Raw genomic sequence first — 9,144 nt, 5'->3', positions numbered from 1 at the left:
CTCTCGATTGTAAAACAAGTGTAAAAAACAAGACAAAAACAAGACAAAGTGCAAACAGTGCATCAAGACAATATACAAACAAACAATAGACAATGTGCAAGTAAACATGTAGACATTTCTTTCCAAGGCAGCGGGTACAAGCGATCTCGCGTTTTAAAACCACCAGGAAAAGCAGAAAGGCACTTGCTTGCGCCGACACACGACGACGTGAGGAGGACACCGTAGTCGGCAGGATTCGAACCTGCGCAGGGAGACCCCAATGGATTTTTAGTCCATCGCCTTAACCACTCGGCCACGACTACAGCGCGCGCCACTGTTGCTGCGTTCTTGCTACAATCTCACATGGATCGCGAGGCGCCGGCGGAAACCTTTTTCAAAGTCGTTCTCCATTAAAAAAAAAACCTTTCCAAAATACAAGACTTGCAGACAGACACGCCTCAGAGGACTTAAGGGTGGCTTCATGTGGGAATGATAAAGTCTCCCCGTCCGGACAGGAAAATGGCACTTTGTTAGACACAAAGAAACAATCAACAACAGACAAATGTCCACAAGCATTTAAGAAGCCGCACCATGTTCTTGCTACAATCTCACACGGATCGCGAGACGCCGGCGGAAATCTTTTTCAAAGTCGTTCTCCGTTAAAAAAAAACCTTTCCAAAATACAAACCTTGCAGACAGACACGCCTCAGAGGACTTAAGGGTTGCTTCATGTGGGAATGATAAAGTCTCCCCGTCCGGACAGGAAAATGGCACTTTGTTAGACACAAAAAAACAATCAACAACAGACAAATGTCTACAAGCATTTTAGAAGCCGCACTTGAAATAGCTCTTATATTCGTGTTAGACGCTGGAATCGCCTTTTTATTGACGCTCTTACGAACGCCATGGAAAGCAAAACAAAGCAAAGCAGAGCAGAACAAAACGAACAAAATAAAACCCTCACGTCCTGCACTTGAATATAATGCCGTTACGTGCCGAAGCGGTATTGGACGTCATCCTAGCACTGCAACCCGGGGCGTACGGTATATGGGAACGAGCACACGTCACGAATCGTCTCTAATCACTCCCTGCACTGTAAGGCGCCTTGAAGCGTGCACCCTCAACATTCATCTTTGCGCATCTGTGAAAGGTAAACTCTTGAGCAAACTCTGAACCAGACGCTCAAACTCCAGCTAGGATTAGGGGTTGCATTCCCACGCTACTTGAACACTTTGTTTACGCTCAGTGCTGGATTTTGGGAACTTTAGGACGAGTGGGACTTTTCTCCTATCTGTCAATTCGTTTTGTTTTGGAGACTCTTGGCTGTCTGTGTTGTATAGTGCAGCGTGAAGAAAACGTTTTCGAAAACTGTGCCGGCTCAAAAGTTGTAAGAAATCCTCTCCAGCTCTTTTAAGTCTCTTCAGTTTTGTCATTTAAAGTGAAACTAGATGTATAACTGGAGCCTCACTTATGCAAATGGTGAGGCTCCAGTTCGACATCTACTTTCACTTTATATGACAGAAGTACGTCAGACTGCGCCGGACTGGGGGATCATTTCCGGTTATTTTTACCATCTTAAACATTTGAAATCCTCCCCTAGGCAATTGTGACACTTCATCTTGGCTCCACCTAGGACACTCTTCAATCTTCCATCACTTCTCTCTTCTCCCGCAACACTCTCGTCTGTCGGCAGTATGTGGCGTCTTTGCATTACCACCAATCTCACCACAGCAAGAAAGCAACGGGTTTTGGCAAGAGAGGAGGAGACTGCCTGGCCCGAACGGGGATCGAACCCGCGACCTTGGCGTTATTAGCACCACGCTCTAACCAACTGAGCTAACAGGCCTAGTGCCTGCTGTCCTCTCTGTGCTGCAAAAAATGGAATTCAGGGAAGTTTCTTTTGTCCTTCTTTGAATAGAAAGCCCTGCGATTCAGTGTACGGGCTTTCTCGTGCTGTTTAATGGTTCTTGTAACCCAAATCCTACACTGGCCTGAAGTGCCCCCCCATTTCATAGCATTTTTCAGCTGATTTCAAATGTACCTAAAGGAGAAGCATTATTGAAGACCATCAATTACCAAGAGCTTTTGTCAAAGGTTTTGGTGGTCACTATTAATGAGCACAGAGAGCTATGACCTCGGATTTACATCTCATCCAAAAGACGGCGCCTTTTTACCACACAGCGTCTCCGTCACTATACTGGGGCATTGGGACCCGCACAGACCTCAGGGTGAGCGTCCCACTGCTGGCTCCATTAACACCGCTTCCAGCTGTAAGCTTTGCTTTTCCCTGTAGGTCACCCTCATGCGGTTACTGACCTGGCTCACAGCTTCTAAGCTTCAGTGGGTTTTCAGTTGCGAGTTGAAAGGGGATGCAAGTGATGGAGCCGCTAACTGCAAAAGCCACTGCATTGGCCGGGAATCGAACCCGGGCCTCCCACGTGGCAGGTGAGAATTCTACAACTGAACCACCAATGCACGCTGCAAGCGTCTACAAAAAAGACTTTTTTTTACCACTCTGTGCTGGATGTTGGGTCCCAAGGGAACTTCTGGACGAGTGAGAATTTTCTGCTATCAAAATTTGGTTTCGGAGACTTTTGGCAGCCTACAGATGCAGCCATTCAAAATCCGCAGGCGATACCGCATTATTTTGCGGTACGCTGTACGCAGTCTACCGCAAGCTACCGGTAAATATCGCGAGTTACCGTAAATTCTCCTATAATACGACAAGCAAAATAATAGTATCCGGAATTTCCGCAAGGTGGAGCTAATAAAGCTCAACCTCTCATGTTTGAGCTGTGGCCATCAAAGTCTTTAACGAAGATATTACTAATAGTATTAATAATGAATGACCTTGGACAAGCTGTAAGTGTAAACTCAAAGTATTGCCCTGGTCAACATTTTTTTTTTCATTGACCATCTTTGTAAAAGTAACACCACAGCATTTCGCAATCACGCATTTGTTTCCAATCATGCAAAGTACAGTAATTTTTGAGAATCGCTTCACCATGCCTTTCACATGCTCATAAAAGAGATTGATTTAGGAACATAAACATATTACCATATGAAAACTGTAATGTATACAGTATGTATATGTATATTTAATGTCTTAACTGTGCCCGTTTAAGTATTGAATATTCATATCTAATTTTACCACTGAAGGGAAATCTTAGTAGCTGAGCATAAAAAGAATAAGAGCATACTGCAACGCGTGTGAAGGCCATAAACGATATTAATTTTGGAACATAAACATACAGTATATGGCTGGTCTCGGTACTTTAAAGAAAACATACACGAAACATGGTTTCATTATGACCAGAATCGGTCTTGAGATATTTTTAACTTGATTTACAGTATTTGAGAGGTATGTCTTAACACCGATACTACAGTGCTTAAGTACTGCTCACGTATATGTTTCTAGGTTTATATTATGCATTTCATACGGTCAAATTACTTTTGAGCAACTAATAAGAAGCGCGAAACGGTATGCGTTTTAGTTTCGTTTTGTGCTGGGACCCGTGGATTGATTAGAGATATCAAGTACATACAAGTCATTTTTTAAATGTTGTAGTTCGTCTTGAAAAAATGTTACGAGTACATCATCTATCAACAATTACACAGGTTCTGTTTCCATATTGCGGATTTTGGTTACGTAATATTATTTTCTAGATTTCACGTTGTGAATATATGATTTGGGCAAACAGAGCCGCAAAGAAGTACATTATGGGTTGTTGTTGGTTTTTTTGCAGTTTTATCTAGAACAAGCGATGCTTAAACCTTTGTCTGATTCTTGTGAAACTATCCACACGACAGTTACAGTACCTAGGAGTTGACTTCAGTGATGTCACTGATGGGATGTTTCTAAAAATCCATCCTCTGTAAAACGTCTTCTCTAGTTGTCCTGCATATGTATTCGCTAATGAAGCTGTGTGTTCTGAGCCTGGATCTCTACATTTCTGTATGAACCAGCTTAGAGGGCTAAAGACAGCTTGTGTTTAAATTGAGTGTAAGGCAATTTATGCTTCTAAAGTCATGGTCAGCATTTATTATTGTACTGTGCTGTAAACTTGTTCTGTGCCTAGTCACATTATTTTATAGCGTTTTTATAGTGTTATCAAATCCGGTGGCGCTGTGTGTTAGTTTCCTGACTCCCATGTCACATGGTCTGTGATTGAAACCTGTGAAACCGGTTTAATTCGTCACAGCCAGCACTCCGGCAGAGAGGGGGTTGTACTCGTAAAGTAGAAGCAGGCGAGATTTCCAGCGAAAGACACCTCCCCCCCACCCTCATACGATTCGCATTGTAATTACACATTGTAATTGTATTACACATTGTACACATGCTTAAAAGAGAAGAGAGAAAACGCAAGCCTTCTTCAGGTGTGAGGGTCTTCTGCTCAGAATGAAACGCTAAAATGTAATGTAGGCTCTGAATGGGTTCAATTATGATTTGGGCTTGATTAAGGTCGCTGCCTTTCATCTAAAACCGTACTTGAATCCTTCGAAACTAAAAATCAGCGTTAGTGAGTTCTAAATAAAGAGGTATCCAGGTAACAGTGAAACGGGCGGACAGTCTGGGGAGATCGCCCGTTTTCCATGTAAATAGTTCCCTGGTTCCGCACCCCTTGGTGTTTCTCTCGCTCTCTCTCGGGTCACCTGATCATTAGCTCGAAAGATTTCAGTGCTTTGTGTATATTCTAATGGTAGTGGGGGCAGGGTGTGTGGGAACAGGTTTGGTTGAAATTGCATTGGAGATCTATATTCTTCACACCTGAAACATTTTCTCTGAAAGCATTTTCTTCGCAGTTTAACCGATCTTGTTACAGCATGTAACAGTTTACTATTATTAACCATATTAATTTTAAGTGCTTAATGCCATTTTTTGACCAGGCACGAATATTCTTAAGTCCATATCTTCGCAAGTGAATCAGTGCGAATTGAAATACTAATTAAATTAAAACTACTAACTACTAACTAATACTAATTAAAACAAACCAGAAACGTGTTGTTCTGTTTAATGACATTACAAGTGGAAAGATTACAGATTTTAATCGTCTTTAATTTTGTTACGTTATACATTTTAGAAACGTTTCATCCATACAAACACCACAAAACTATTTTCGATTGTATTTCTGAATAGTATGTTACACTTAGTTCACTGTTTTAAATACATCTAATTAAGAAAGTTAGGTGTTAGCATAAACTATTAGCAATCAATAATATTAAATTTAGCACTGTAATAAGCTGTTGCACTTTCCCCCGCATCTTGTAAAAATATATTTTCATTGTTCAAATATACATTAAGTCTGACTATCATATAATAAGTTAAATACAAAACTAAAGAAAAAATAGGGTTAAATATAATTCAAAATATTTTGCTAACAATGTTAACTGTTTATGAATAATAAAATGTATTAACTAAGGAGTAGGATGGCACAGTTGTTAGTATGTTTTTTGTTTTGTTTCTTTTTCATAAATACAACAGTAGTACCTGATGTCTCAGTGGCTTTCAAAATTAAATCATGCATGCAAACCTGTGAACTAGAAAGATAACTAAGATATCCATCCATTTATAATGGTGGCGAAATGGTTAGCATTGCTATCTTGCAGCACTGGGGTCCTAGGTTCAATTCCTGCCATCCTGTGTGTGTGGGGTTTACATGTTCTCTCTGGGTTACATGGTTTTTCTCCATATGTGTGATATGACTCCCTCTCGCACTCCAAAACATACTGGTAAGTTAATTGGTTTATGGGAAAACTGGCCCTGGTGTGTGTGTGTTTGTGTCTGTCTGTCCTGTGACGGACTGGCGCTATGTCCAGAGTGTATTCTGCCTTGTGTCCGTTGCTTACTGGGATAGGCTCCAAATCCTCTGTACTGGATAAAGAGATTAGAAATGGATGGAAGTAAAGGCACTGTGTGGATGGAACTATACACAGTGTTAGAAACCCACGATGAAATGGCAGCATCTCACTGAGAATAAAATATTTTATAGTGCTGGCTTAAGGAAACAGCCTTTCCACCTCTCTTGCACATCAGTATCCATACCTAGTTATTTAAACAAATTGCCTCTAAGTATAAACATCTTAATATGCTGGCTCTGTGGATCCGCATCAGCTATGTTTGCCCATTCCTTCAATTCATGTGCATCCAACACACAGTTCAATGCCAGCAACTACACATAATCTAAAATACAATCCTTATTTCAGTATCTATGTAAACATATAGTCTGTTAACTTCATCATCTTCATCAAAAGTATGCCTAACCCCATTAGGAAGTGTTCTTGTTATAAGTGTATTCCTCAGCTTTCCCCAAATTATCTTCTTCTTGCCAACATCTCTAGTCTTTTATCCTGCAATAACTCAGCCAACACTTAAATCTCCAAAAGCTGCTTGTGTTAATTTCTTTAAATCACAAATATCATGTGTAAATACTGGCCATGTAATACTCTGCATTGTGGATTAATAGTTTATTTTAAAGGGAACTAGAGAAATCAAGAAAGGCTTTTTTTCTAGAATTAATAAATGCACATCCTGTTCACTGGGGAAATTAAATCCACACTGAGCAATCTTCAATATGTTCAGAATATGACAGCAAGAATCCTATCAGGGATGCATTACACCTGTTTTCAAGTCCTTGCACTGGTTACCTATCAGATTTCGAGTCAACTTCAAAATCCTTATCCTCCTTATATACTGTCCTACAACTGTTATTATTGATCACTGAATTATTGTACTTGACATGACTTCAATCAGCCTTTCCTGAACGTCTATGACAGGCAGAGAGAGTGCTGTTTCTGGTGCGATCTTTTGCAGCCTACATTTCACTGTTTTAAACGAACAAGAAATTAGATTGCTCATAAATCAGTTATTCTATATAAACACAGCGTAATTGCCCTCCGAAAATCCTCTTTTTCTTGTTCGTTTTAGAGACCTTGATCGAAACTGATTTTAGATGTCAGAAAGGATTTATTTTCTCTGTATTTCCTACATTGCTTTGTCGAGATTTTAACTTTATATCTAACTTTATATCTAGGCTCAGATTTCAACTATAAATCGTACAGTAATTAATAGCAGTAAATACTGATGTTTTGCGCCCTCTTACCACAAAAATATATGTTTTGTAGTTGGGATTAACTTTATTTCGTACGCGTAGCTACTCCGATTCGGACACCGAACAGTTAAAGATGGCGGCAAATCAGACACCCAGAGAGGGGGGGGGGGGGGCGTCTTCTCGCCTCCATAACTAAAATGCCAAATAGGAGTGGCTTAAGCGCCATACACAGTCGTGTAACTGACAGTTTGAGGTAGTCTATCGTGTAAATTTCGCTTTGTTGCTGATAGGTTAAGCTTTCGAAACTCTGCCCCAAAGTCATGTGACTGATTTTTCGCCCTGTTTCGTTGGTTAAACGCAATGATCACAAGCACCACCATGGTAACTGGGATGTGTAGTTTTTAATTCCGTTTGAATTATAACTGTACGTACTGTCTTCATATTTGGCCAGGGCTTTAAAGAGAAGGCGCGCCAAAAAAATTCGGTGCCGTCGTCTCCGCATTAAAGGTACCCCCGTGCTGGAAGAATTTGACCTCGGAACGTTTGCCCAGCGTAGTTATAGTGGACATAAAAACAAGAGTTCGCTGGCATTATATCCTAGAAGACACAGACCGGCACCAGACCGGTAAATGCTTGATGAACTAGGGATTGGACAGTTTCCAAGTGCTTGTACAATCGATGGAAATGTTCAAATAAATGTGCAAAAGAAATAAACAAAATAATTATTTATTTCTTTATCATATTGGCTAGCTAATGTCCTCTCTTTGCTAGTTAGTGGCTTTGTTTCTGCGTTGGGTAGCAACGGGTGACTGTTCTCAGGCGGAAGATGTAAACAGCTTAATTTTCGTGTTAAATAATTTTTAAAAATTAAAATTCATTCTATACAGCAATCACATATTTGGGTACCGTTTCATAAAAATTTCATGCTTAAAATGTTTAGGGAGAAATGGAAGACTGGTGTGTATTTTTTCTTTAAACTATTGTAGTGGCAATGCTTGTTAATAAGACAGAATTAAGCGTTGGTATGCTCCTAAAGGAGGCCCCATCTCACCCTCCATCTCTGTGGTGCAGCCACAGAGAAAGAATTCATGCAAGCTGATTTAAGATGTTTTTCTTTTGATAAGAAGCAAGCTCCCAGACGGGGATGCAATTAGCTAAGCCTGGCTTTCATGATCAATGGTCATCCACTGGCGCCTATCTGTCTAGGGAGTGCCGAATGGACATCTGGACTGCATTTCTAAGTGTCAAGAGTAAGTGACTTATATCTCACCTTGACCAACCAATCAGGGACTGGCAGGGCGTGGTAATACCACGTGGGTCTCCAATGCCCGCCAAACTCTCAACCAATCAGCACACATCTGGGTCTTGATCAAAAAGGGAGCGCAAGCTCAGTTCTGGGCTCTCCTTGGCCATTTTCACGCATCCTCAGAGACAATCACGTGACAACTGCTGTTGTCTGCAAAAGGACTTGGACTTTGTTCTAAGCTCGAGGCCGAGGATCCCGTACGTATTCAGAATTCTACCAACGTGAATGCTCCGCTTGATCAACGGCAGCCTACAGTTGGACCCTCGTCGACAACCTGAATAGCTTATTCAGAAGCAGCGCTGGACCGGGAACGAACCAGCTTCTTCCCAGGCAAAAGAGTGACTTATGAGGACTCGCGGTCACACTCTGTGCATAGAGACTTTCTACTAGCCAGCCGGACTGCTGGTAGATCCCCTCGGAGCAACGACTGCCCTGCGCGCCGCAGTCAGATTCCTCCGCCCGTCCTACTCCGAGCTGCACCTCGACTGGTTGGCCGGTAGCCAGAGGACGCCGACACAACGCCCATTGGACAACCGCTGCAACAGAGCCTGTCAGCTGGTTTGGTGTTCGTGCCGGGAAATTCCAAATCCAAACACAGTGGATAAGTAAACCCCATGTTCTACATTGCGTCTCGAGAATTTAATTGTACCTCAACACAAGTTGTTATCAATTTAATTCATGAGTAATGTATTTACTTCCGAGTTTAGAGTAACAGTGGGTAATAACACTGATTAGCGATTTGGTAACAGAACGATATATATTGACATATATTCTCTGTTGTGTATCTCTTTGTGTTTGCATCTCTTCGAG

General features: G+C 41.3%; 2 non-coding genes across 2 annotated transcripts; both read right to left on the bottom strand.

Moving 5' to 3' along the window:
• Nucleotides 1–220: 220 nt before the first annotated feature.
• trnaf-aaa (transfer RNA phenylalanine (anticodon AAA)) lies at nt 221–302 on the bottom strand. The gene has a single exon. It is a non-coding gene; the product is annotated as a tRNA-Phe (tRNA).
• A 1,449-nt stretch (nt 303–1,751) lies between these two features.
• Nucleotides 1,752–1,825, bottom strand: trnai-aau (transfer RNA isoleucine (anticodon AAU)). The gene has a single exon. It is a non-coding gene; the product is annotated as a tRNA-Ile (tRNA).
• Between the last annotated feature and the right edge of the window lie 7,319 nt (nt 1,826–9,144).

This window comes from Atractosteus spatula, unplaced genomic scaffold (assembly GCF_055471065.1).
Source record: "Atractosteus spatula isolate fAtrSpa1 unplaced genomic scaffold, fAtrSpa1.hap1 Scaffold_68, whole genome shotgun sequence".
Taxonomy (NCBI): Eukaryota; Metazoa; Chordata; class Actinopteri; order Semionotiformes; family Lepisosteidae; genus Atractosteus; species Atractosteus spatula.
This window is presented reverse-complemented; position numbering and strand designations above follow the sequence as displayed.